The following is a 26580-nucleotide window of genomic DNA, read 5'->3' as shown; positions in this document are numbered from 1 at the left end:
TGTCTCAGTGTCAACTCTTCTCTCCTATTTTCCCCCATATTCACTGTTACTCATACCATGTGTTGGAAAAATACAGCCACTTTAGTGCAAGGGTATCTGGTAATTTGCTCCTGACTCATGATCAGTTGAATATACCTAGATTTAAAGTGATTTAGCAGAATTAGACCTGCAAAGTGTTAACCTATCCACATACTCTCATTATATTCTCTTTAAGAGCAACAGTTTATATTTGAAAAAATGGGACCCATAGAAAAGAAAGGTCCATCTATGCCCAAGTAAGAGATTTTTCTCTGAGACATTGGTTAGCCATATGGGAATGAATTCATGGCCTTTGGCTTCACTAGCACAGTAATTTTACACTGTGGCCTAGGGACTACCTGCTCTGGAATGATTGAGATACTTGTTAATATATTAGGCTCTTGAACCCAACAAGTGATCTTAATCAGAATAGTGGCAGGATAATCAGAATAGTGGAGGTAGGTGGGTAAAAATATGCATTTTTGTAAGTTTTTCCGGTCATTCTTATGTTCAATAAAGTTTGAAAACTAACTCAATAAAGCAGCTCATTGTGGAAAGCGATACCAATAGACCCAGTTAGCAGATGCTGGCAGTGCCCCCATGCCCATTTTTATTTGACTCATCCCGAGGGCACTTGCAAACAGCCCTGAGCAAACATTCTCTGTCTGTAGAAACATATTAGGCATAACATGTTGAGTAGGCCCTGAGTGCTGGGGAGTGATCCCCAGTTATCCTCGACCATTGAAGAAGGGGTGATGGTACATAAATAGTCTAGCTTCTTCAACCCTTGGTGGGACCATTCTGATAGGCTTTGGTTTCTGCGGGGTCCCCAGCAAGGTAGAATGCCAGTTGCCTCAAGTAATAAGCTCGTGATCCTTGCACCTTAATTGGCTTTTCTCCCTCCCCGACTCTCTCACCTCCTTCTTGGGATTCCTTCACAAAGAAACTACTTACACCTCCATCATTATCTCAAGGTCCACCTCAGGGGAAACCCAAACTAAGCAGAGAATATATAGAGAGTAGAGCAACTTTCTTCCATCTAAAGTAGGGGATAAGTTTTGAAGAATGGAGGCCTGAAAACTTCTTTAAAAGAGATTTGGTGAAGGAAATTTTATTAAATCTGCCTAATTAAAATTGAGTTAACTTAAGTAATTTTATTTTTCATGTTGTCTGCTATCATTTCTGTGTGAGTCTTCTATAAAATCTAATGTATTTGAAATCCTTCCCAAAGTATCTTAATCACTTGCTATTAAATCCTACAAACAGCTCAGGGCTGTTTGCAAGTGCCCTAGGCATGAGTCAAAGAAAAATGGGCACGGGGGCACTGCCAGCATCCGCTAACTGAGTCTATTGGTACGTCTTTCCACAATGAGCTGTAGGATTTTCCTTGGGGAAATCTTCCGAGTCTCTGGAGGTAAATGTTATTTTTGTGTGTACTACATGGAATTTAGATAACTTGGGAATTCATTTTCCTTTGATAGTAGACAAAAGATTGCTTAGCCAAAAAAAAGAAGGCATTTTAAAGACACGTTTTCCCTGAAAGTATGTTATTTGCCCAAATAAGAATTTCAACTCTGTGTTACTACAGCATAAGTTCCTCTCAGCTGACAAATGTTTAAATTTGTCTTTGGCATCTCTTAAGACAAAACCCTTTGAAGCTAAAATATTGGTGTACCTTCTTTTCAGCCCTGAAGGAAGACAGCATAGTATTTGAGGAAAAGTTTGGATCTGAGGGTCTGACAAAATAGCTGTGTGACCTTCAGCAAGTTACTGAGCATCTCCAAGTTTCAGTTTTCTTTATCTATAAAAGTGTAATAATAATACCGGCTTTACTAGGTTGTTTTAAGGAATTAGTAGAGTTTTTGTGGTCCTAGCACATGGCAAGTAGATGCTGTCTAATCATTAGCTCACAAGACAAACCAGCTAGAACCACTTACTATGAAAAAGGCAGCATTTTATCAGCTCAGGGATGCCCTCAAGGTTTCTTATCATATACATTTATTCAACTTGTCCTGTTCTTTTTTATTCAGTAACCTGTCTTGGGCTCAAGGAGATTTATTTATAGGATTCTGTGTAGCCAGTGTCTACGACCCATAAACATTTAGCTGACTTTGGCATGGCCTGTAGCTCAAGTGAAAACTCAAATTGCTGACTTATCAACCTAACGACACACAAAATTTCACTGTTTAATTTGTTTGCTTCCCACAGAAATTAGACTATTTTGACAGAACTGAATGAAAAAACAGATAGTTTTGACACTCTTCAAACACAAGATGCAAAATAGCCAATTAAACTTCTCCAACCAGTTTGGGGCTTTATGTACCGACCTTGCAACTGAAAAAAATGAGGCTGGATTGTATGCAATTCTTCCATTTGGACCGATCATTCAAACTTGCATCGTATAAGCAGCGACAAATTCTCTGACATATATTTCCAGATGAAATCAGGACCTCGGTTGTTTATTCGATGTGTGTAATGTTACTACTTTGTCTATTTGACTTCTCCCTGCCATAGAGAATTTCATGCTATGTTCTTAATGGCAAATTCTACCTTTTGTTGTGGAACTCCTTCATGAATGAACATATTCTTATTTTTCTCTAGTCTCCTCCCAAAGTACTTTGTTCTCTTGTCTTACCTATGTGGGTTAAATATGTAGAAGTCTTATCCCTCCCTGGCCTCAGCCTTTTGAGGATTGGGACAATACATTTTTTATTTTCATGTCTCTTGATGCATATTATAAAAAGTGATTTGTACAGAGTACGTGCTTGTCTTAGGTTGGATTGCTCCAGAAACAGACCCTAAAACAAAGATTTGAGTATGAATAATAGATCCGGATGGTAATTCCAGAAAGTTCCTATGGAGAGCAGGGAAATGGAAAAAGGATGAAGCAAATACAGAGAATTTGCCATTTCCCTGTGAAGAACCGGGGCTCGGTGCATGCTGGAGGCTTCTGGGAGGCTGCCTAGAATATGCTTCAGAGTTATCCCAACTGAGGTTTAAGGAAGCTGGAGTATTTATCATATGGCGGCTGCATCGTTGTTTGAGGTGTACTCCAAGGGGTGTTGATTCCTGGCCAGCCCTGCATGCAGCCAGCGTACTCCTGCAACTCAAAGCCCTCAGACAGAGAGGTGCTTTATAAGAAAGCAACGAATGCCAGGGGACTGTAGGCAGGGCACTGGCCACCTCTGCTGCAATGCTCAACAAACTCTTACTGCACAAAATTGAATGGAATTTGCCAAGAGCTTTAAGAAATGTCAAATGATCCGAATACCTGAAATCATTGATTTTTACTCACCTCCTGCAGAGACATGTTTTCAGTAATATCTACTTTGTCAAGACTGAATGACTGGGGAGCAGTGCCGTCCCTGAAGGCTGCAGCGGGGTAGTTTTCCTTCCAACCCCATCACACGTTGGGTTTTCATACCTAGGCTATGTTATAGATGGAGCAATGAAAGTATTTTTTATGCTTCTTCTTCTTTTTTTTTTTAAACTAAGTTGTATGGGATCTCAGTAGAGACCCTAGAGAAAAAAGGACTTCATGGTCCTTTGGCAACAGTACTGGGGCAAGAGTTGGAGGTTTTCATCTTCCTTCTTGTGTGACTTTGCAGCCACTGTAGAAATCACTTTGAACCTTCTACAGTTCACTCTGCTGATCTGTAAAATGTATGGATTAAATACTGAGGTTTCTTCCAGCTTCAAACATGATTATCCTATGAAATAAAGCAGTGGGACTTGTATCTGCTATGTGGATCAAGTAGGGATTGGGAGAAAAAATACAGGCTTACACATGTATGCAAATATATATATCTATTTCTGTAAGATGTCTATGTGTCTACTTATTCTGTAGTTATTTTTACTCCCGAAATGAGAAAACAAAACTGTTATGGCATTCAGAATAAGTCCTTTTCAAATGATTTTTTCCCCCTGAAAACAAGTGATTTCCTCTCCCATTTACAAATGAGTCTATTATATTTTTCTATGTAGAATTAGAACAGGGAGAAGAATTTGAGAAAGAATTGTATCTTTGTTTTTCTTGTGACTGACATGATTAAGTGGTCTGTAGAGATGAATATCTGTTGAAAAATTGAGTAAAAATAACCTAAGATTGTTTCCCCATGTGAATTTCTCATTTGTCTTTATAAGCTCCGCAGGGTTATACAGTATAAAAGATCCCCTATCTCTTAATATTAAAAAAAAAGAAAGAAAGAAATACCCCGTTAGATTTTTTTTTTTTTCTGATTTAACCTCTGTTGGTCTCATACCCTAAGAAGTGTAAGGTTTTATCTTATTTGTACCCAATAGGTAGAATGTTGTGTGCGGGGTACTAAAAACCAGCTCGAGTTCACTGGGGGTTTGTAGGGCTCACTTGCCCCAGCCCCGATCTCTTTCAGGACTTTGTATCACACTATGAGTAAGGGAAATCAGATATTTCACAATAGGGATGAAAAATCGTACTGTGATAAAGATATCAAAGAGAAGGAAGATTTACATTTGATGCTGGTGCGAGGCTCAATCATGCCTGGCCCTGACTTCCCCACCTGGGTTCTTTAAGGGAGTGCCTAGGCCTGGCTGATGTTCAGCTGAGGATGCAGAGTGTTACTAGCTCTGGTTTTGAGTTCCAAACAAGTTCATGGGCACTCCGCAATTATTGCCCCAATTATTGAGAAAGCCAAGACATAGCTGGGCCCTTCCGTTAGTGCTTTGCGTATACATGTTCATCTCTCTGGAGACCAACCCCAGTCCAGACTGGTTCTTCAGGGTCCTGGAAGTATTGAATGGCTTCTAAGCTTCTCTAGAGGGGTTGACATTCTCTTATCGGGCTAATAACAATTTCTGAGATTACCAACAGATCTTTGAGTCAAATTCAGCTTTGGAACTATTGAATACCTGGGGACATTGAGGTCAGGAGCTTGTGCTCACCCCAGTTCAGTCCAGTCTACACAGATCATAAAGTTGGTAATGTTCAGTTTTACCAGGGTCTTGGTTATGTTTAAACCCCTGTTGAGAGAAAGAATGAAGTCATTAATGCTTGCAAAAATTTTATGTATCTACAAGGAGGCTTCATAAGTTCAATGCATGTTTTTGTTTCTTTTTGGAAATTATCTTTCCCAACCAGTGGGGCCTTAGAACAGTGGTTCTAACACTTCACAAGAAGGGTTGGAAATGTAAATTTGTGACTCCTCAGAGACAGGATTCAGAAAAGATGGTTGATTAAAAAATCTACATTTTGAACTACCCCCACATGATGCTAAATGCAGTTGGCAGGTGGATCTTATTTTGAGAAAAAAAAAACTATTTTAGAGAAGCACATATGATAATTTTTTTTTTTAAATCTCTTTTCTAAGAAGAGATATTGTCAATGCCTGAAATCAGGTGTTTCTAAACAGAAGTAAATCATGTAGGTGGTAATGCTTTGCCACCTATATAGGAAAATAGCCAATAGGTATGAGATGCTCACCTGAAAATTATTGTTATTTGGGGTATATATGCATTTAAGCATTTTGTTTTATAATTTCCCCTATTTTTTGATGTTTATTAAATTCACATTGACAATTCTCATTGGACGTGACAAACATAGCCACTTAAAAGGTAAACCACGGACTAGCTTTTGACCTTAAAAAATATTCAATCAGCTATTTTACTTAACTAACTTATTAAATATGTATTTACTTAAAAATTTTTTTTGTGTGTTGGTCTCTAAGATGGCACTGAAGTGATGTCACATTTGAACCCTCCCATAAATGTTATTTGAGTGTCCTTTACTTCCTGGGCTTGTGTAGAATACACAAGCCAATTCAAAAAAAAAAAAAAATAAGCTTTGCTTAAGCGTAGAGGTGCTGCTTACTTAGTTTTACTCAGTTTAGAAATCATGATCTTTCCTGTAATCATGATAAAGAGAAATGCTCTACGTCTCCACATGGAGAATCTCAACTGATGGCTGGAAGAGGGTAAGATAGTCATGGGGGTAGAGGGGGAATCTGTCTACAAATTACACCAACGTACTTCCTCAGGGATTCTGGCAAATGTGAGGATTAAAGTCACAGCGACCAAAGGATTTATAGGAAACAGACTATTTCTCAGAAATGATGAAAGGTTTAATAACTACTGACCTAAAATGATTATCTGAAGGCCTTTTTAACTAGGACTTTGTCAGTAGAAAAAAAGACTATCTGTGAATGTATGAATCCTATTCTGGAAGGGAAAGGAGTGAACTGGACTTGGCCACACACACACATACACATACACTAAACAGAGGCAATTTCAAGGCCCATACCTTAGTTTTCTGATTAACTAACTTCCTGGAAATTCACTTTGAGTATAGTCCTTATCCTTGATCCTCAAAGAAGTATATCTGAGGATGTTTAGAAAAACACCTACTGATTTGACATATTAACCTGAGACTCTATTTGTTCAATTCTGCAGTTCGAGCTTTCTCCTAGAGTCTGTGCTCTCTACTCAGGTAACTTTTTTGTTCCATACTTTTGTGTTATGAGCAGATTGTCCAAGGTTCCTTCTCTCCATAGCAGAGGGGCAAAGTGGGGATGGAAAATGGATAGGTTTAAACTTGGATTCTTCTTTAGCTGATGGTCTTCTTGAAAGGAATTGAAAATGGACATTGATTCAGCTCCCAGCTGTGACACTCAAATTTTCCTGCTAAACTATCACATTTCTAACCACACGTAGGCTAATTATATTTTTCCTGTAACTACCACCAATACCTGAACTTACTCTTTCCTCTAAGAACTCTGGAGACTCACCACGGCAGAAGATGGTCCCAGTATCACTAGGTCTGTAGGACATTGGGGTTTGACATCCCCTGTACAGGCATAAAGTGGACCACCAAAACAACCCTCCATTGCCTACCCAGGATTAGAGCTGCTGCCCACTCAAATCCCTCCAAAAAGGGACGTTGCTTACCACCTTCTACCCTAGTTGGGGAGTATGGACTTGCAACAAATAAGTGTGTGCTAAGAGATTTTTCCTCTGTGATTATTTATTTGTATTGTCATTATTTGCCAGAGTACACAATCTGCAGTTGTCTTAATTTTCTTGTTTTCGTGTGTGTCTCACTCGATAGACTATTAGCTTCATGTATAACGAATGTAAGATAATACACATTGCTTCAGTGAATTCATAAATAAACCCTTAAGAAAAATCTAAATATTTAGACCTCTTTCCTTTCTCTCACTTGTTCCTCTTACAAGAAATGAAGAAGAATGAGATAGAAAATGCACTATAAACGTCAGACCACACTCACCTATAGGATTATTACAAGGGCTGTCCTCTATTTTTTAATTGTACCTGGACTGGGAGAATTAAGCAGAGTTGTCTTCATGCCCCTTTTTTTTTTCAATGCTATGGTTTTTGACAGCTGTGGTTTGTCAGTCTCAAAACTAAATAATTGGGCAGAGTGCTCTCTTTCTTGGAGTCCACATGTACTTTCAGAATACTGTACCAGGAACCCAAAATGGAAGGATGTGGGGTGAAGAGAAAGGGGATAAGCATAGGGAATAGAACCCAAGCTTTACCTCTTAAGTCAGCTCCAGGCTATGTGACATTACGAGACCTCCAACTCATCACCAGTGGCAATTTCATCACTAATGGACTGTATCTCAGCATATGAAGTGATCCAAGAATTCCTGATGGAACCATGATTCGCCTGGCTTGTCCTTTAGGAATTAGGGAAGGAATTCTGAGCCTATGAGAGAGTATGAAAACAGGAATACTCTTTAAAGGGGAGACAGAATACATATCCAGAATTAAATAGTGAAATAGTTAGGAAAACAGTGTGGACTAGAGTCTAAGGAGAGGTCCTAAATGGAAGGCTAGTGGCCCCGTCCTACCTACAAATATATTTAGTATGAGTTACACACTATTTTAACAGTCAGGTAACTTTGCATGAAAATGCAAGTTCTGATACCTCTTGAAAAACTGGAAGATTGGGCAACACTCAGATAACATCCCATAAAGCAACAGGCTCCTAGAGCTTTGAAACAGCTTCTTCTTTAAACAGAAAGTAGTTTTTCGTTAACCAAGTTCTATTATTACCTATTATCTTCTGCTCTTCCAGTTTAACTCACTTGTATTGGTCCCTTAGGCTGCAAGATTTCAACTCTGGTCTGTAAATAGATTTAGGATTTTTAAAGGGCCACATATTTCATTCGCAGGGTGGAAGTGAATGGGCAGTGAGTGTTTGCCTGACTCCATTGGAGAGAGTCAAGGTTTCTGAGAATGTATGGTCCTCGCTTACACATCCTTAGGAGACACAGATACAGAGAGACCGTCTCTCGAACCTGAGCATCTGACAGTGGTTGAGAATTTCTTAGTGGTGGTGGTGGCCACTTCCTTGTGATAGTTGTTTGTTTGTTTTTTTGTTTTTTGTCAGCATGCATTTTAACTTTGCATTTTAGTCAGTTTTTGCTGCTCTCTTTGTGAACGCTCTCACCTCTTTTGGACACTACAGTTATTCTTTCATCTTTATACCTCAACCTTCATTTGTTCCAAATGACTAAGTATCACTCTACTGGAAAATTTGCTTAGTCTCAGTAAATGTGTGTCTGTTATTAGTTCAGATTAGTTTTGCCAAATCACTGAGTATCATATCCTTGGAGTAGAATAAACTAATACATTTGTGAAGGTAATTCCATTAACTTTTTTCACAGCAGTCAGAAAAAGGATATAGAAAATTTCTAATGAATCCTTTGGAATGATTTCATAAAAGACTCACACAAATTCTAATTAGTTGTAAACTGTCATTTAGTACTTTTCTCATTTGCAATGATAGATCTCTCTGGCCACTACCACCATCTTTAGTGATTCCCTTTGGGCCAGGCTGAAAAAGAGACACGCTCAACTTGGATATGCCATTTTGTCTCTCTGTGCCTTGGTTTCCTCATTTACTCACTAACAAAGGGTGATCTCCAACCTGTAGCATCAGCATGACATTGGAGCTTGTTCAAAATGCAAATTCACAACTCCCACTCCAGAAATAATGAATCAGAAAGTCTATAGGAGGGCCCCGCAATTGATGTTTTAACAAACCCTCTAGGCGGTTCTGACGTACACAAAAGTTTGAGAGCTCAAGTGTTCTGTGTTCCATTTACAGGAGCTCCACTCAAGTTTCCTCACAGAACTTGTTTGAAAACTAAACAAATTAGCTAAGGCATGAGGTCCATGGCATTAAAAGAGGCAGCCTTTTGTCCTCTGTGTGTTCTTTCTGTCTAGTATGCGTGGTGTGTGGATGCATAGTGTAAAATCGGCAACGTACTGTGAGCAGTTGACAGTGCAGTTTTCTTGCTAGCCAAAATGTTTGATTTCCTCATCAGATGAATGTGAAGGAATCTGACCAGTCCAGATTTGTCCATTTTCAGCTACTGAGATACTCCCTTGAAGGAATTTCTACAAATGTGGATTATTTTACCAGGGAGAAGTTTTTAAAATAGCACATCAGCTATCTTCTCGATCACAGCCTTGCTGATCTAATCATTTACTCTGTCTTCAAGATTAACACTGATTCTTGCAGACAGTTTGATTATGCAGTGATTATTAACCCAGGTATGAGCCCAGAAATAATGGAGCCTTAGATGTGAAAAATGAGCAATCCTTCCTGGAAGCATATGAACTAGTTTCATAACCACTTAACTTTCCTTCAGATGTAGAATTATTTTTGGAATTATAAAACCAAATGTTATATATGTTTGCTATGTCCTGACAATTGCCTTAAAGTATGATCATTGACCATACTTTGCTAACACCGACAACAATGATTATTAGTGCTGCAATCAAATATACAATGGCATTCTGCCATAGGCAGAAGCACCACTGGTTTTGAGGTAGTAAGATACAAATTGTATGCACCTCACAAGAAATTAATGTAGCCCATGCTACTTCTTCAGAGCACTGAGGGGATCATTCAGGAACAGATAAGGATGTGTAGATAATGACACAAGCAGCTCAGAGGCCTCTGGATCCTTAATTCACGGGACACAGGAGTTCTCTGAGCTCTGTGTGGTTTGTGAGGGAAATAGCCAGTGGTTGGGAACAGACAAGGAAGACAAGTGTGTGCACTCCATCTTCACCCGACTCTCTGGAGCCCTCTGCAGGGGATACATGACTTGCCTTCTTTCTTCTTCAGAATGGTCTTGAGTATAAGAAGATTCGCAGTCTCCCATCAATTTTTTTCCCCAAATTTGACAGGATATCTTATGAATATGATGAGATTTACACATTTTTGTTGGTCAATTTAATTCGTAAAAATAGAGAGGCATTTAAAACCAAGAATTTGGAATAAGAATGCATTTTTCTTCTTTCTTTATCTTTACAATAGAAGTTGAGCATCCTTCCATTTTAAAATCTTAGTTAAATTTAATTTTGTATTCATGCTATAATTATAATTATGGTATTATGAGCCCCTGGTGAATTTCAAAATTGAGATGTTACTGCTGAAAGTAATAACTAAAAATACAGAACTGGAGATTTCACAAGGGGTCACCCACCCAGTCAGAAATGAGCTTCATTAAGGTAGAAAAAGAAGAGCAGCCCTGCCCCCCAGGGCCTTGGTGTCTTCTGTTGAACAGAGACAATTTCACAGCACACCAACGTCAGACAAGGTCATTCTGTGACTGTGATGGCGCGAGACAAAAACAAGACCACTCTGAATTCATGTCTAAACACAGACCAAACATGAACATTGGCCAAGCCACAAAACATCAAGCATCCCCCTTTCTCAGATAATAGTAGTGACTGCTGTTTCTTTACCAATTACTGCTTTAGTCTCTCTCTAGTCTGTCCTGTCCTTAGATAAGATTTATTCAGATAACCACAAAATCACCCCTGCTTTCCAAAACTACCCAGTCCAGAGAGAGAAGCCTGCTTCCTTGGACCCTCCTGGAATCACTCAAAGCCCCAATCCTTTAAGTTCTTGCTAAAAACCTCTTACTGAGACACCCCATAGTTACCTGCAGGGTGCATTCTCCATCTCTGCAATGAGTAACAGACCCAATTTTTTCAACTACAGGTGTGTTCCTAGTGGTCTTTGGCTACAGAGTATTCTGTAAATGCATTTAGTATTCGGTTACGTCCATTATGGACAACAAATCTGAATTGTACTAGTTATGCCCACCTCCTTAACCCTGGGCATGGCTTGCTGATGCAGCAGCTCTGCCACTATCTGACTTCAATTCTTCTGGGAGATTTGTTCTTAATGGGTTCATATGCTGAAAAGATTTTAGTCCTTTGAACAGAAAGAGTCGCTTAAGGATCCAAATTGAAAATGTACATTAGTCAGTGTTCTCTAAAGAACTAGAACCAATAGGATGGATGGGTAGGTGGATGGATGGATGAATGGATGGGACAGATATTATATTAAACATCTAATATTTACTGTGCATAATAAACTGTGCTAAGTGCTTCACATAAATTTACTTGTTTTATTCCTTGTGACAAGCCTGTAAGGTAGATATTATTACCCCCCATTTTATGGATGAGGAAACTGAAACACAGAGTAGTAAATTAACTTGCCCAAGATTACACAGCTAGGGTTCAAATCCAATTGTCTAACTCTACATGCCTCACTCTTAACTTTTATGTTCTACTATTTCATAGACTCTAAATGGTAGTAATTCATACTGCCACCTATACCCAGAGTAACATATGTAATTCTAGAAGAGCATAATAGTTGTTAAAATGTATATTTTATTTTAGGATAAGGTCATCACCAACCTCATTCTTCTCAGTTACAATAGTTAATAAGTTCAATGACCAATCTCTTGAGCCATATATTATCAGTATAGACCAACAGGTTTCAGATTGTATAAGCAGATATTATCAAAAGTATATTCTTCTGAGTTATCAAGGACCATTTAAAGTATAAATATATAGGAAACTGTCTTCTTTGCCTGAGATAGATACATCTGTAGCAGAAGGAATGGAGAGGTACGTGTAACGTGAAGATTGAGTACGATTTTATTATGGCATCATTAGTTGTAATAAGTGTTTCCCAGGTAATTTTCTTCCCCATTGATAAGAGCTTGTTGGGTATTTATGCCTGGAAGTGCTCTTTGATTAGTCCTAGGGTGTTTCACTCTTCTTTTATCCAATTATTATTCTGTCTTCTGTGTTCTGTCCGTCTTAGTCACAGTGGGTTTTATTACTCTCATAGTCTACTCAATCTCTTCTTTAAAGCTAACTTACCATTTCTTCTACAGTTTTTCAGAGTTTTTATAATGGTTCAGCCATTTTTATACCTCTGTAAATTTTAAACCATTTTTTAATGTTAATTAATAAATCAAGAGCTTCTGTGAACATCTCTGCTTTCCAAAAGTACCCAATCCAGAGACAACAAATACATAAAATACTTTGAATAAACACTCAGAAAAAAGATATAATTCTTACAAATATTTTTAATAAGCATTAAAATCAAAATAAGATATGTGTTTAACATTACATATGCTGTAGAAATTCTGTTAATATTAGAATAGTAAATGTGCAGAAACATATAAAATTTATAAACAGACATCACCTTCCTGTCATTTATCAATGTCAACTTTGTAAGTTTAAAGTCATGGTTTAGACATGATTATGGTATGCTTTCCTGTCTTATTTGGTGCAGTCATGGGAAAACCTATGACCACCTCAACTGTAGGGAAATATATCTTAGCATTTTGCGTATAGAATGTTCTACCTAATATTATTTGGAGTGCAGTTCATTTTCACAACCCTTCCATTATTCCTTATTGCCAATCAGATTCTAAGTCGAATACTCTGTATCTAAAAAGGGAAAACCATGTGAAAAAGCAAAGAGCAAGTTAGTTCAGTCATAACCACTTCAAATGCAAATGAATTGCTGTATCAGTGTTATTCACAGAAGGTTAAATACTGACAAAAAATGTGTGATAATTTGATTTGACAATTTATTTCATCAGTATTGTATCTCTTACTCCAAACTTCTATGACTCCATATATTCATAGAGAAAACCAGAAGCATGGGGCAGTTTGGAGAGAAGCATTGTGTACACTTTTGATCTGTGAAGAGAACGTGAAGCTCAGTCACTCTTGGCTGCCCTGTGAGACCCCCAGAAAAATCTGCAAAGAGATAGATGAGGTGACAAAACAATTCCTGGTAAAAAGGGATTTAGGGATTGCTATCACTGAAGGACTAAATATTAGGTCAGAAATATTTTTGTTCAAGTCTATTCAAGAATCAATCATATTATTCTGCAGGGATTCTGGGGAAATTACAATTTGACCTGCTACAGAGGTACATTTTACCCTTGACAGCTACTGAATAGCTCCTTGTACTTCAAGGAGCTTAAGCACATCTTTATATTGCTAGCATATCCTGACCTAACTAGCATATCCAGCACTTTGCCACATCACAATTTTTTTAGAGGACTGTTATGTTTGTATATGTGCATATGTATATGTGCATACATATGTATATATACATATATACTTACTGTATAATAAAATCATGTATAATAAAATCGAAAGACCAGTAATAACTACTTTAAAATAAAGGTCTGTAGCTTAATTTTTTATAGAGAGTCATTGCAAGTTTGTTATTTTTAACTTAAAATGATAAATATGCTAAATTAAGAACATTTTGCTTAATCAAGAAATATTTCACAAATTATGAGTTTTAGTAAAGTTGTTTGAAATAAAAAAATAGTTATCTAGAAATAGTCATTTAATAATAAAGAGATCCATTTTAGAACAAGAAACTTGTAAAATACTTAGGAATAAACGAGAGGTGTTTATGAAAACTAGAAAATTTGACCAGAAATTTTACTTGGTAAGGACTGTCATAAAAACTGGAGCTATAATAGAAGGCTGACTGGGAATATAAGTTTTTTTGTAGCTAGTTAACTTCTGGTCAGAATCTCAAACTTTAATGTTTCTTGACAAACACTAAAGTTCACATAAAAAAAACATTCAGGAAGACTAATTGATATTTTGAAAAGAAACAAATGGGGGAGGTGGCTGTCAACACGTGACAATGTACTTTAAAATGTTATAAGGCTTTAATAAATACAACAGCTTTGCACTATTGACATTTTGGACCAGGTAATTCTTTGTTGTGGGGCCTGTGCTGTGCATTGTAAGATGGTTAGTGTCATTCCTGGTCCCTACTCACCAAATGCCAGTAGCACCTCCTCCTTTAGTTGTGTTAACTAAGAAAGTCTCTGGACACTGACAAATATCACCTGGGTGAGACAAAAATCAACCCAGGTGAGAACCACTGAGCTAAAAAAAAAAGTCAGAAATTAATGGAACAGATTATAAGGCTCAAAAACTGACCAATTATAAATAAGAAGTTCATTTATGGTAAGGTAGGCATCACCAGGCAATGAGTAAGGAAAATGTTTACACACCAGGCAATGAGTAAGGAAAATGTTTACAACTGGCGTTGTAACTAACAATTTTTAAATAGATTAGCATATAACCAGATTTGAGACTACACATTAAAATTAACGTTATAAATAGAATTAAATATAGGAAATTGTATCATTAAAAGAAACTAGTAGAAAAACTTATTGGATCTTTGGAATGATGATTGTTGAAGGAAACTAAGGAGGCTATCTCATATAAAAACAAATGTCAGTGTTTTTAAAAGGAAAATTACAGGCAAGTAAAAATATATAAACCTTTTATTAAGGATTTAAGATTAATATATATGCCAGGGGTCAGCAAACTTTATTAGTAAAAAGATAAATAGTAAGCGTTTTAGGCTTTATGGGCAAGGCCAGCTGTAGGCATGTGACCTTCACTTGGTTTAATGATTTGTTGTTGCCATTGGAAATTTTTAATACTCTTTTGCCATGGGGCTCCACATTTTTATTTTTTTTTCCCGGACCCTGCAAACTATATAGCCGGTTCAATTTACAGGCCATGCAATATCTGTTGAAACTAATCACTTCTGCAATTGTAACATAAAAGTAGCCATAGATAATATATAAATGAATGAACATGGCTGTGTTCCAATACAACTTTATTTGTAAAAACTGGCAGTAGGCCAGATTTAGCCAATGAGCCATAGTTTACCCTTGTCTATACTATACGGAAGGTTTATAGAACTTAATAAAAAGAATCATATGTAAATGGATGTTCCACCTCACTAATTTTCAAAGGAATGCCTATTAAAAGAAGACAACTATTGAATTAATACAAACTTAAAATAATGATGAATTTCCATGTTGATAAATTCATGGTAAACCTGGTACCTTTAAGAAGTACTCACAGGGGGCATAACTTGTAAAACTTTTTGAAAAAAATTTGAAGAATTATAAAAAAGCTCCAATCCTTTTGACTTAGTACCTTCACTCCTAAGAATCTATCTCAAGAAATAGGTCAAAATTAGAAAATACTACATGAATGCATGAACATGTTCACTAGTGATTTATTGTTAAAAGATGAAAAAACTGAAACTATATAAATAAGCTACATTAGAAGCGTGCTCAAGTCAAGTATGATCTATTGATTTTATAAAAGAATATACTTTCGATAAAAATGATTCACCTTGTGAATATGATATGGCAACTTGAAAAGTGTTTTTAGTATTTTAAGTGAAAAGAACAGACAATAAAGTCTGGCAGTGCTATGTTTGCGTAACTATAAAAACTGTGCATACATAATGATAAATACTGGGAGAAACCAACCTTCTAGTTGCAACCAACCAAAGGGAGCACCGGGAACATAACCTTTGAGTTCCAACTCTGAGTTAGTCTAGTCCTGAGCCATGTCTTGTGTTTATTCTATTTTATTATTTTTTTAGACAAGGCAACCCTTGGTTGACCTCATAGATTGCAAGGACCTTGTCAGCTTATGATCCCTTATTTTTCTTTTATTTTTTTATGCCTACAGCACCTGGTCTTCCTAGGTGGTCTCTTATCCAAGTACTGACCAGGCCCGACCCTGCTTAGCTTCTGAGATCAGACAGGATTGGGCTTGTTCAGGGTAGCATGGCCATAAATGGCCATGTTCTGTTTGGCAGGGCATCATTTGGCATGACTGTGGGCAAATTAACCTCTCTAAGACTCAGTTTCCTTTTCTATAAAATAGATATAAATAACATTAAGCTACCTATCTCATAAGAATTTTGTGACTTAAATGAAAAAATATATATGTATATCATAACAGTGCTTTGCATATGGTAAGCTTTCAAATGTTAGCTACTGTTGTTGTTGTTATTATTATTATTATTAGCAAAGCATGGGAAATTTAAATAGCTTATTTTATTTTTATTTTAGTTGTTATGTTGTTACTCGTGCAGTTAAAGAAACATCTAACAGCTGTCTTTAAAAATGTAGCGAGTAAGAGTACAGCAATCTCAGCAGGTAGCAAACTAAAACTATTAAAGCAAGGATAATACAAAGACTATTTCAAAGATTTTACCAACAGAAAAAAAGAATTGCTCAAATGTTTTAACATAAGTTGCTAAGCAAAGTCACAAAGGCAATTAGAGTGAACACTGGGAATGGTAATGAGCAGCGATAATTAAAGCTGCCACCAGATACACACACAGGCAAATTCACACACATCCGATATCTATCCTTTAGAGAAGTTGATTAAGTCACTCAAGGAACAGAGAAAAGGGAAGTTATTAAACCCATCACATAGTGAACACTCTCCACCCAGCTTCTCCCTACAGGGTAAAAGGGGAAGAGAAGCCACGGACACAATAGACACGTCTTCTAGACTAGGTTTCTGAACCCCAGCATTGGAGGCATTGTGCATTCGATGATTTGGGGGGTAGGGGCTGTCCTGAAACTTGTGAGATGCTTAGGAGCATCCCTGACGCCCACCTACTAACTGCCAGCAGCATCGCCCCTCCAGCTGTGACAGCCAGAAGTGTTTCCAGACATTGCCAAATGTCCACTGGGGATGCAAAATCGTGCCCAGATAAGAACCTCTTTTCTAGAAGATACTTCTGTATAACCTCCTGATCAATTTTATGTAATAATAATAATAATAATAATAATAATAATAATGAGCACAGTGATTTAAATACATTGTTGTTCATCATTTCAAATTTAAAAGGTAGTTATTATTAAACCCATTGTTCAGATGAGGAAATTGTTACATCATTAATAAGTAGTAATATCAGGATTTGAACCTAGATCTCTTTGATTACTTTTGTCTTTTTATTACTACTTGACAATACAAACCAGATTATCGTTCTATTTATGTTAGTCATTTGGGGCTGCTATGACAAAAATACCATAGACTTGATGGCTTAAACAACAAACATTTACTTCTCCCAGTCCTGGGATCTGGCCAGGTCAAGATCAAGGTGCTAGCAGATTTGGTGTCTGGTGGGGGCCCACTTCCTGGTTCATAGACAATCTGTCTTTTCTTTGTGACCTCACATGGCAGAAGGAGAGAGAGAGCGCTCTGGGGTCACTTTTATAAGGGCACAAATCCCATTCATGGGGCCTCTACCCTCATGACCTAATTACCTCCCAAAGGCCCCATCTCCAAACACCATAATATTGGGGGTTAGAATTTCAGCATATGAATTAGGGAGGACATAAACCTTCAGTTCATAACATGGAGCAGTAAAGTCACAAAGAAGAACATCAAAGAGATACATCAGTTCAGCCGTCATATTATTAAGGTGCCAATATCTTTTAGAGAACATAATTTTCTTACAATTCTGTCTTCTACCTAAATAGAAAGTGATTTATCTTTGAGGGTAATTAGATTCACAGGATTTTCTTTTCCCTAAGTGTATTGGGTCTCTCAGATGAAGCTTACAAAACAGATTTTAAACCAATGGGTTCACATAACTGAAAAGTCCATATATGTGAGTGGCTTCAGGTAAGGCTTGATCCAGCAGTTCAAAGACTTTCGCTAGAGATTTATTCCCCTCTAACTTTCAATTGCCTCTGTTAATGCCAACTTCATCTGTAGGTTTTACACCGTGGCCTCAATAGCTTTACATTACCCCATCCAAAAGAAGGGGAGAATTTTTTGGTGGTAGCTGCACAAAAGAGAGTCAACTCCTTTTTCTCTTAAGCTCCCACAAATGTTTAGTTTTTCTCTCATTGATTCATATGCTCACCCATGAACCAATCATTGCAGCCAGAGGGTTGGATGTGTTATTTGCTTTAGCTAATCGAAGCTCAACTCTGGGCTATAGGTAGTGTCAATTTCCTTCAAAGTATAGAGCCATAATTGAGGCAAAGTGGTTTCTCAAGGTAAGTTAGGAATATGATCCCAGAAGATGGGGTAACAGATGCTAGGGAGGGCCAAATAATATGCCTCTATACCAATTCCGTAAACTGTCTCTTATGGTGGGTAGTTTCCATGATTTAACAATCTTCTCCCTTCTTATTCTATCACAGAGCTTTTGTTGTAGACCTGTTTTCTTTACCAGGCATTTCTAGAAGCTATCTGACAAGTGCCCAGGTACAGTCAGTAGACAAGTGTGGCAAAACAGCACCCACACTTGGGTGCTGGACAGGGCCAGGTTGGGGGACAGCCCGCTGCTTCTTGGAGAGGCCTTCCAGACAGTCCCTATCATTTGATCAGAACCTCTCTCAATCATGGGAACCCCAGTGCCTGACTATCCTCACTGCAAGTGGAATAGCATTTCATTCTTCAAATGCAAAGGAAAGGGACTTAACCTTTTTGAGCACCTATTATATACCAAGCAATTCACATACACTGTCTTCCTACAACCGCCCTCAGGTAAGTATAATTATCTCACTTTAAAGATGAGGAAACGGAAGCTCAGAGAGGTAAAGTAGCTTGCCCAAAGCAATACACCTGTAAGAAACAGACCGTAGATTCATACTCTCATCAAGAAATATGCTCACTATTATTTGCTTCAGAGTGACTATAAAGCCTTTTCCCTTTTCCCCAGAAATAAATAAATGCAAGAGGGAAAGAAGGAAAACAGGGAAGAAAAAGCCCTTGCATAATGAGAAGATTTTTAGCTATTCTAGTGGCACACAGAGTACATAGAAAATCAGCATCAATGTGTGATAACAAGAGGATCTGCATGGTGAAGCAAGTTCTTCAGCAGAAGTGTAGTATGTGACTTCTTTAGGCAGTGACACCAAGTCCCCAGAGAAATTAGCAGCAGCTAGGGTAGCCTGCAGTGATGTGGGAATCGAAGCAGCACTTAAGACTACCAGCCAGCAGTATGTATGACAGTTATAAAGTGTTTCGGCTCTGCACCCAGGTTGGAGTGCTCCAAGGGAATTCCTGCTAAAGAAAGAGTACACCGATATACACGAGCGTGGGTTTTGCTAAAATTCAAACTCTGTGGTCTGGAATAGAACAAACAGGAAGATTGTTTGCTCATTCCTGGGCTACCTTGAAAGGCCAACATAGCTGTAAATCTTGAGTGTGCTCTTTACCTGATAAGGTATTATGTGTTTTTTTTTTCAGCTCTGGCAAGAATATGGCATTTTAGCTACACCGAAATGCATCAAACCACTCTCTACTCAATTCAATTACTATATGCCTTATACTTGTCATCCTAAATCCATATAAACATTTGACAGGTTTGAGTTAAACGCAATCCCTTGCCTATGATCCACATTATGCAGTAGGATGGCAAGAACATAAATAGCCATTTCTCTCTTATATGTCTCAGAGAATGTGGGCAATGGTATACAATTTGGTTAGTTCTGCAGATAGCCTAGAGCATTTTCTCTACCATGTGAAACTGCCACCAGGATGCCCTCTTGATAAAGAAGAAATAAAAAAAAAAACAACTCCCTCAAGACTCAATGGCAGAGGCCTGAATATTGGTAACTTTGGGTTCAATGAGAGAGGAAAAACAATTCAGACATCAGAATGGAAGCTTTTAATTATGTTCCCCATCATGAACTGAAACGAATGTTCAAAATTCAATTGTGGATTGTATCTTTTTGGCTATGGCCCTGGAATCCTCACGACTTTCCTAGCAGAACATTTTTAATCATTGTTAGTGTGTAACACCATTATCTTTACTTTAATAGTTTTAGTTTGCTACCTGTTGAGATTGATGATGGCTTAAATTCAAATATAAATTGACTTTAAAAAAAGAAATGGAATTTTTTTAATACCCTAGTTTATAGGCAAGATTTTTACCTGCTACATTTGTATTAAAAATTTCATTAAAGCATGCGTATTCCATCTGCTTCAACAACTGGAATCCTAGCAACATTTTTTCAGCATATAAAAAGACTCAATTTCAAAATTAATGATTTTCCCCTGAAAGGTTTATGGTGTGGTGGAGGTTTTATCTGCTCTGTGAAGCCTTTCCTGATCAGACATAACCTGCTCTGGGCTACTACTGTATCTTGTAAATGCACCTATAATTGCACTTGACCCTCCGCATTATAATTATTTGTGAATAGGACTATCTCCCCTGCTAGACTTCGAGCTCATTAAATGTAGTGTGTGCCTTATTCTTCAATGTATCCCTAGGAACCAGCACAAACGTGGGCATGAAGGTAAATCAATAAATCTATTTTATGCTGCAGTCAGAACTGTGGCTTTCCTACAGTATTTTTCCTCAAAAGAGTTTCAGGAAAAAAAAAAAATTGTGGATCAGCATCTCAGGCTACACCTAATTTCATTTTAAGGTTAAAAACAAACAGAAAAAACAAACAAACAAACAAAAAACACCCCGCGCATCCTTTACTTGACCTAATGAAAATAGAAAAGCCCAAAGTGATTTAGAGGGTGTGGGTATCTAGCTTTTCAATTTTGTTGCTGCTGTTGCTTTCAACTCAGGTCAATTCAACAAACTCAGGGGGACTACCTAGTGTGTTTGGGGCACTCTGCTCTGTGCTATGAGAAAGCACATATACATTCTCTCTCTCTCTCTCTCTCTCTCTCATCTCTCTCTCTCTCTCTCTCTCACACACACACACACACACACACACACACACACACACACACACACACACCGCGGTCATGTACAGTCATGTAGTTCCCAGCCTATAGAGCAGTGTAGGCAAAACCAATCTAAGTGGTGAGAAAAATCATGTTACTAATTCCCTTACCATCAGAGCCCACTGTAGGCCCCCCATCCAAGACTAACATAAGCCCAGCTGGCTGAAACTGCTGCAAATGCCAACCCATGCCAGTCACATGTAGTAGGGGCAGAGTAGTACAAATGCTGGATTCTGAAAGCGAGGAGTTAGGTTCACATCCTTTATTTGGATCTGTAAGTGGATGTAATAGATGCCTCAGAAGTTTGGTGACAATATATCACACATAAAAGTGCAGTGTGTAAAAAAAGTTACCAAAAAAAAAAAAAAGACACTGTCAAAGAAAGAATAAGTACATAAAACAGATATCAGGAAATTAAATGGATAGAATATAAGGAGGTAAAAAGGGTAAATAAAGCATATTTAATCAACAAATTTAAACACAAATGAAGAGAAACTGGACAGAGGTTGAAATTGATAGTAAATTCCAGTGGGACTATTGGGATGTGACATATTGGGGGAGATGAGATTATTTAAAAGTTCACCGTAAATGCTAGACAGGAACTGAGGAAGTCATACTTTAAAAAAGTAAAGTAGTCAATTCAGTGTAGAAGTGGAAGGTGACTGGGCAGGGTTGCAGCTAAATTGGGAGAGAGCGAGTTGGCTGGGGAGGAACGGTAGGAAGTCAGTGGAGATTCCCAGAAAAGAAATACAAAATACTTGAGCTGAAGGAATCAAATGAAAAAAGATCTCTCCCCCTCAAGTCACTATATTATCTACCTACAAATCAATATAAAGTGTTTTGAGCTGCAGCCCCCAAGGATTTCACATGACCAAATTGGCCATTTCCATGACCTCCATTGTCCAAATCAGCCAGTTCTTATTTAGCTCAGAATGAAAAAATGATTAGGTCTGCTTCCAGAAATTTGTCTTGTTTATTATGAGATCAGAGGTTTGATACTGGATCAAAGCCACAATGACACATTGATTCCTAATTTTTACTTTTGTATTGAAATGAAATAGAGTGTATATGCAGTTATTCAGTCAAAAAAAAATGATGCAGTTTAAGGTTCAAATGTTATCTGTGTTTTGTTTTGTTTTTTTCAGTTCATCAAATTTCCAAATCCTAAAATCTTAAAAACAGAAACAAAAGCTAGTTTTCCTAAGTATCTTACAGTCATTTGGGGGACGGGGGAAGGGGTTCTGATTAACTAGCTCTTCCTTGAGAATAAGTAGACCTTTAGAAATTAAAAGTTTATTTTTTTCATTTATAAAAGCAATGAATATAAAATGCAGAAAAGAAAAAGAAACTCATTCATTGTTCAATCATTCAAAGAAATCTACTGCTAATAGTTTGATGTACATCCTTCCAATATTTTCTGTGCGTATTTTATTTCATAGTTCGGATCATACTGTAGTTCATATATGGATTGCCTTTATTTATCTTTAGAATAAAAATGCTTTTCAAAAGAAAATGCCTGAATCTAAAATCCTAGTCATTTGAAAACTTTCATCTCTTAACTTCTGCAACAAGATCTTAAAAAACTCTTTAACGGGAACTAAAATTCAGCATCGAAACTGACCATAAATTTAAAGAACCCATTTGAAGGATCACAGCCAGCAAAGTCAGCAGATTCTAAAGCCTCTCCAATTTCTGTGCCTTGCCAAGTGACTGGAGTGGAGAGGCAATTTAACTATTGCCTTCTGACTTTAATTAATGTTTAATTCTCAGTAGCAAAAGCACACTTCCTCTTGTAAGTTCTCATTAAGTTTCTTTGAATCGGTTAACACTCTGTTTATAAAGATGTGGATATTTCCTCTAATTACTGTAATTTTGGTTACTGGTGTAAAAATCAATGCTCCCTGTCATACTGTCAGAGATCATTGTAGATGCATGCATACTTCTCCCCTCCCTTCCCTGGAAATGATCCAGCTATCTCTGGAAATTAAATGTAGTAAAAGATTTAATAAAGGAAAAGAAAATTCAGACATATCATGTCTCATTTCAACCCGTTCCAGAATAAAACCAGAATAAAACCAGATATTTATCAGGGTGATGAAATGTGGTATGTTTAAACATTAAGGATATGGATGCAGAGTTCTGTTACTTATGATAAATTTCATTATTGTTAAATCCAATTCATTCTGCCAAACAGGAATAAATTGAGATGATTTATGCTCTCAGAAGCATTTCCTGTGCAGAGATATCGATGAGGGTATCAGCCTTGGCTTCTCTCCTCCCCTTCATCTGCTCTTCCCATGAGGTAGAATAAATTTCATCATTGGCGAGTTCAGAAAAAGAACTGGGCATGCATAGCTCAGCTTCTTCCTCCTTCCTTACCTGTGGATGGCAGATACCACAGGAAATGTGTTCTAGTCTCTTCCTTCTATGTGGAGAAGGACTGTGGTTTTCTAACACTGTCTATGATAGAGTAGGTAGGGCCACCTAATTCTGTGGTTCGATATTAAGAGATTCAGCTAAGCCACGTCCTCTAACTCAGCTTTTAGAAGTATTGAGGGATTATCTCCATCTCTCTTGCATCTTTTCTCTCTCTCAATTGATTCAAAACATTTGGTGCGCTAAAAGGGTGCTATTTACTGGCTCCCTTAAAAGTCAACACCACCAAACACAAAGGCTGGGAATTCAAAAACAAAACTAAACAAAACAAAAACACCACTCTTTTTTAGGCGTGTTTCTTAAGGATTTGGTTTGTTTTTGTTCTTTTAATTAGTCATTCCCTGTCCTGAATTTTCAGTGTAATTGCTGCAATACATTCTTCCTTTTAATATTTCATTCTGGATCTATGTAATTAAAAGGAGAGATGAGGAAGAGAACTGTCAATGGCCAGAATTTTCCTTGACTGGAGGCTGTTAGTCCTCATGCACTGATATTTTTCCCCTGTCGTATTAGGAATTATTTCCCCCATTTTGCTGAGATTAGGTGAGGTTGAGTGACTTGCCCAGCGTCACACAGCTGGTTTGTAGCAGAGCAGGGAATTGAACTGTCCAGCTCCAAGGCCAGAGGTTTATCTTTAGGAAAGCATTCACTACATCTCCCTACCTATCCTTTCACTGTCATGGCCATTAGGAGAAGGAGAGGAGGACTAAGGGAACAGAAAATGATGCCTTGATAAAGAATACTTGTCGAGTACTCCCAGTGCAGTGGTTTGCCTGGGAGCCATCTTCAGCCTGAAGTCTCCTGACTATAAAGAAAGGCTTTTTGTTTTATTTTGTTTTTCTGCCCTCAGACAGGTTAAGCCATGTATATTTATATGAAAGAGGAATTTAGCAAAATTTCTCCTATTGCAAAGTTTAATTTTCCCAGGTAGTTTTGAAAAGACATTGTGGGAGATGCTACATTATTTTTTATTAATATCTTATTTGGTTTTGCTTTTAGTTGTTTTGGTCTATAAATTATTCGCAAATGCAAAACCATTCTAATGACTTTTTTTCCCCAGATTTATTCAGTTGGTTTGAAAATGTCACTACGAAAGTCAAAATTTCTTGAGTTTATTACTCAGGGAATTTCTCGCCTCTGAGAAGGTTAAGATTCATTTATGTCACCGCATTAATGAAACCCATATTTTATAGAAACGTCAAGAGTACTTTGCTTACTGTTGATTCATTTGATGTAAATAAAGTAGTGCTATTTTCCTTCCTGTGACTATAGTAGACAGTATCAGGGAGAAATACTGTAAGGGTTTATTAAGTTGAGAAAAAATATAACCCAACTAGAGACTCATGGTCCAGGAGTACAGAATATGGCCCCAGAGGTCAAGGCAAATTTTATAGAAGAGTATGTACTCCTAGTTCAAAATCTGCCATTTACTTAGACGAGGTTTCATTAATGTGTGTTAAATGAACTAAGTCAAAAATCTGGCTGAGCTTTTAAGAGTAGGTGGAATTTAGGTAGCATTCTCATGCTTCAAATATAATCAAATCAGAGAAATCTATAAGTACGTGTATATATGAGTGTTTTGATATATTCTTCCTTTGTGTTGTTCCTTAAGTTCTAGAATTCTAACTTCTCAGGTGTAAAGCTAAAAGTATTTTTGAGGACAGAGGGTGAGAAAGCTGGGATATCAAATTCTTCTATAAAATATAATCATTCATAAGTAGTTATATCTGCCTCTAGCATTCATATCATGGGAGATGTGGAAAATTCTATATTTATTTTTATTGGTATTTAATTACCTTTCTATCCATGACAAACAAGGGTCTTTGCTTTGCGCGTTTTAGTGTGAAGAAATGCAGCTCTTTATCTCCTATTCCAAATCTACATAATTTCCCTTTCCTCCCAGTTCCTTTAATGATTGTGTGCCTTTAATTACACCAGTAGAAGGGAAGAGAGAAAAACAGACCAGTATTTGTTGTATTAGAGAAGTTTCTAGTTTCTAACACAGAGAGAATTGTTGAATGTCACTCTCATTACGGCTAAATGGGAGCCGCAAGCATTAGTGATGCTAGTTCACCATGATGCAAATTCAGCTGTCTTCTCAATTCTTTGGATTTGGAAATGCTGAATCTGCAGCTGCTGTGATATTTTTTTCTCTCTCAAAAAAAAATTTTTAAGGCCTCCAGTATCTTTCATTTATCTTGGAAAAACCAAATATGTACATGCTGTACTTTTATTTCCTTAAGTTTCATTTAGAACCCGTGATATGTCTGTGCAGATTTTTCTAAGAAAAATAGTTTTCTATCTGCTTCGATTTGTTGATCATTTTATAGCGCTCAGAATTACCTAGAGCACTTATTTTCCAAGTCAAGTTCTCCTGCTGATAGAACACCAATGCCCCCTGCTGATAAATTTCCCAAAACATTTCTTTAGAAAATGAGAATATAAACCCCTTGCTTACAGCATGCACCATATTCACCAACCTTGTCTGAAAAGGACATGTGCTTCTAGGGTCATCTTAGTCTGCGTTATTAGCCTCTCATTGGTGTAATTTTCTCTATTAGTCTTTACTAAAGCAGCTAGAAGTTATTTCATGCTTGGATGGCCTGATTAGAAAAACAATTTTAAAGGTATTGGCCAGAGCTTTATACCTGACAAAATGAGAACCAGAACTAACATTTGATTATGGTAATGTAATTTCTGTTAGATTATATTTATATTTAATGGGAAAAGTCCCTCAGAATACCTTCATATTTATCTTCCTGTTTCTTCTGTATTTATAGAATTTCTGTCATAAAGAGATTTTAAAACCTAATGCTCCTTATTTACTCAAATCCTTTCTAATGTCATCACCATCAAGTAATTGCTTGTGTCCCTTAGCAATAAAGAACATACCACCAATCAAAGTAACATATTGCTCCTTTGAACAATTCTGACAAAAAGCTCATGCAGAATTTATTTTTTCAGCTTTCAAATATTGGGCTAATTTCTACACTTTGACTGCTATAACAGCTTTGCTATAACAAATCTAATTCCTCTTAATTCTTAAAATATTTGGAAAGAAAGATTATGTCTTTCTCCTGGCATTCTTCTCTTCCCCACAAAGAATAACGTCAACTGTCAGAAAAAAGGCACATATTGCTATAAATGTTTGACCAAAGGGACAAAGATTTAGGACAAAAATGCCAGTGGGATATAAAATTCCTATTTTCAAACGATGTACTAATTGTTTCTCTC

The 26580-nt window shown here is 37.2% G+C and overlaps 1 protein-coding gene and 1 pseudogene across 2 annotated transcripts in view; one reads left to right on the top strand and one right to left on the bottom strand.

The window, feature by feature from the left end:
- PLPPR1 (phospholipid phosphatase related 1) overlaps positions 1 to 26580 on the top strand; it is a 399455-nt gene that overhangs the window by 307422 nt on the left and 65453 nt on the right. The window lies entirely within an intron of this gene.
- Positions 15871 to 15989, bottom strand: LOC120598487 (uncharacterized; annotated as a pseudogene).

The sequence above is a fragment of the Pteropus medius genome, unplaced genomic scaffold (genome assembly GCF_902729225.1).
Source record: "Pteropus medius unplaced genomic scaffold, Ma_sr-lr_union100, whole genome shotgun sequence".
Lineage (NCBI taxonomy): Eukaryota > Metazoa > Chordata > Mammalia > Chiroptera > Pteropodidae > Pteropus > Pteropus medius.
This window is presented reverse-complemented; position numbering and strand designations above follow the sequence as displayed.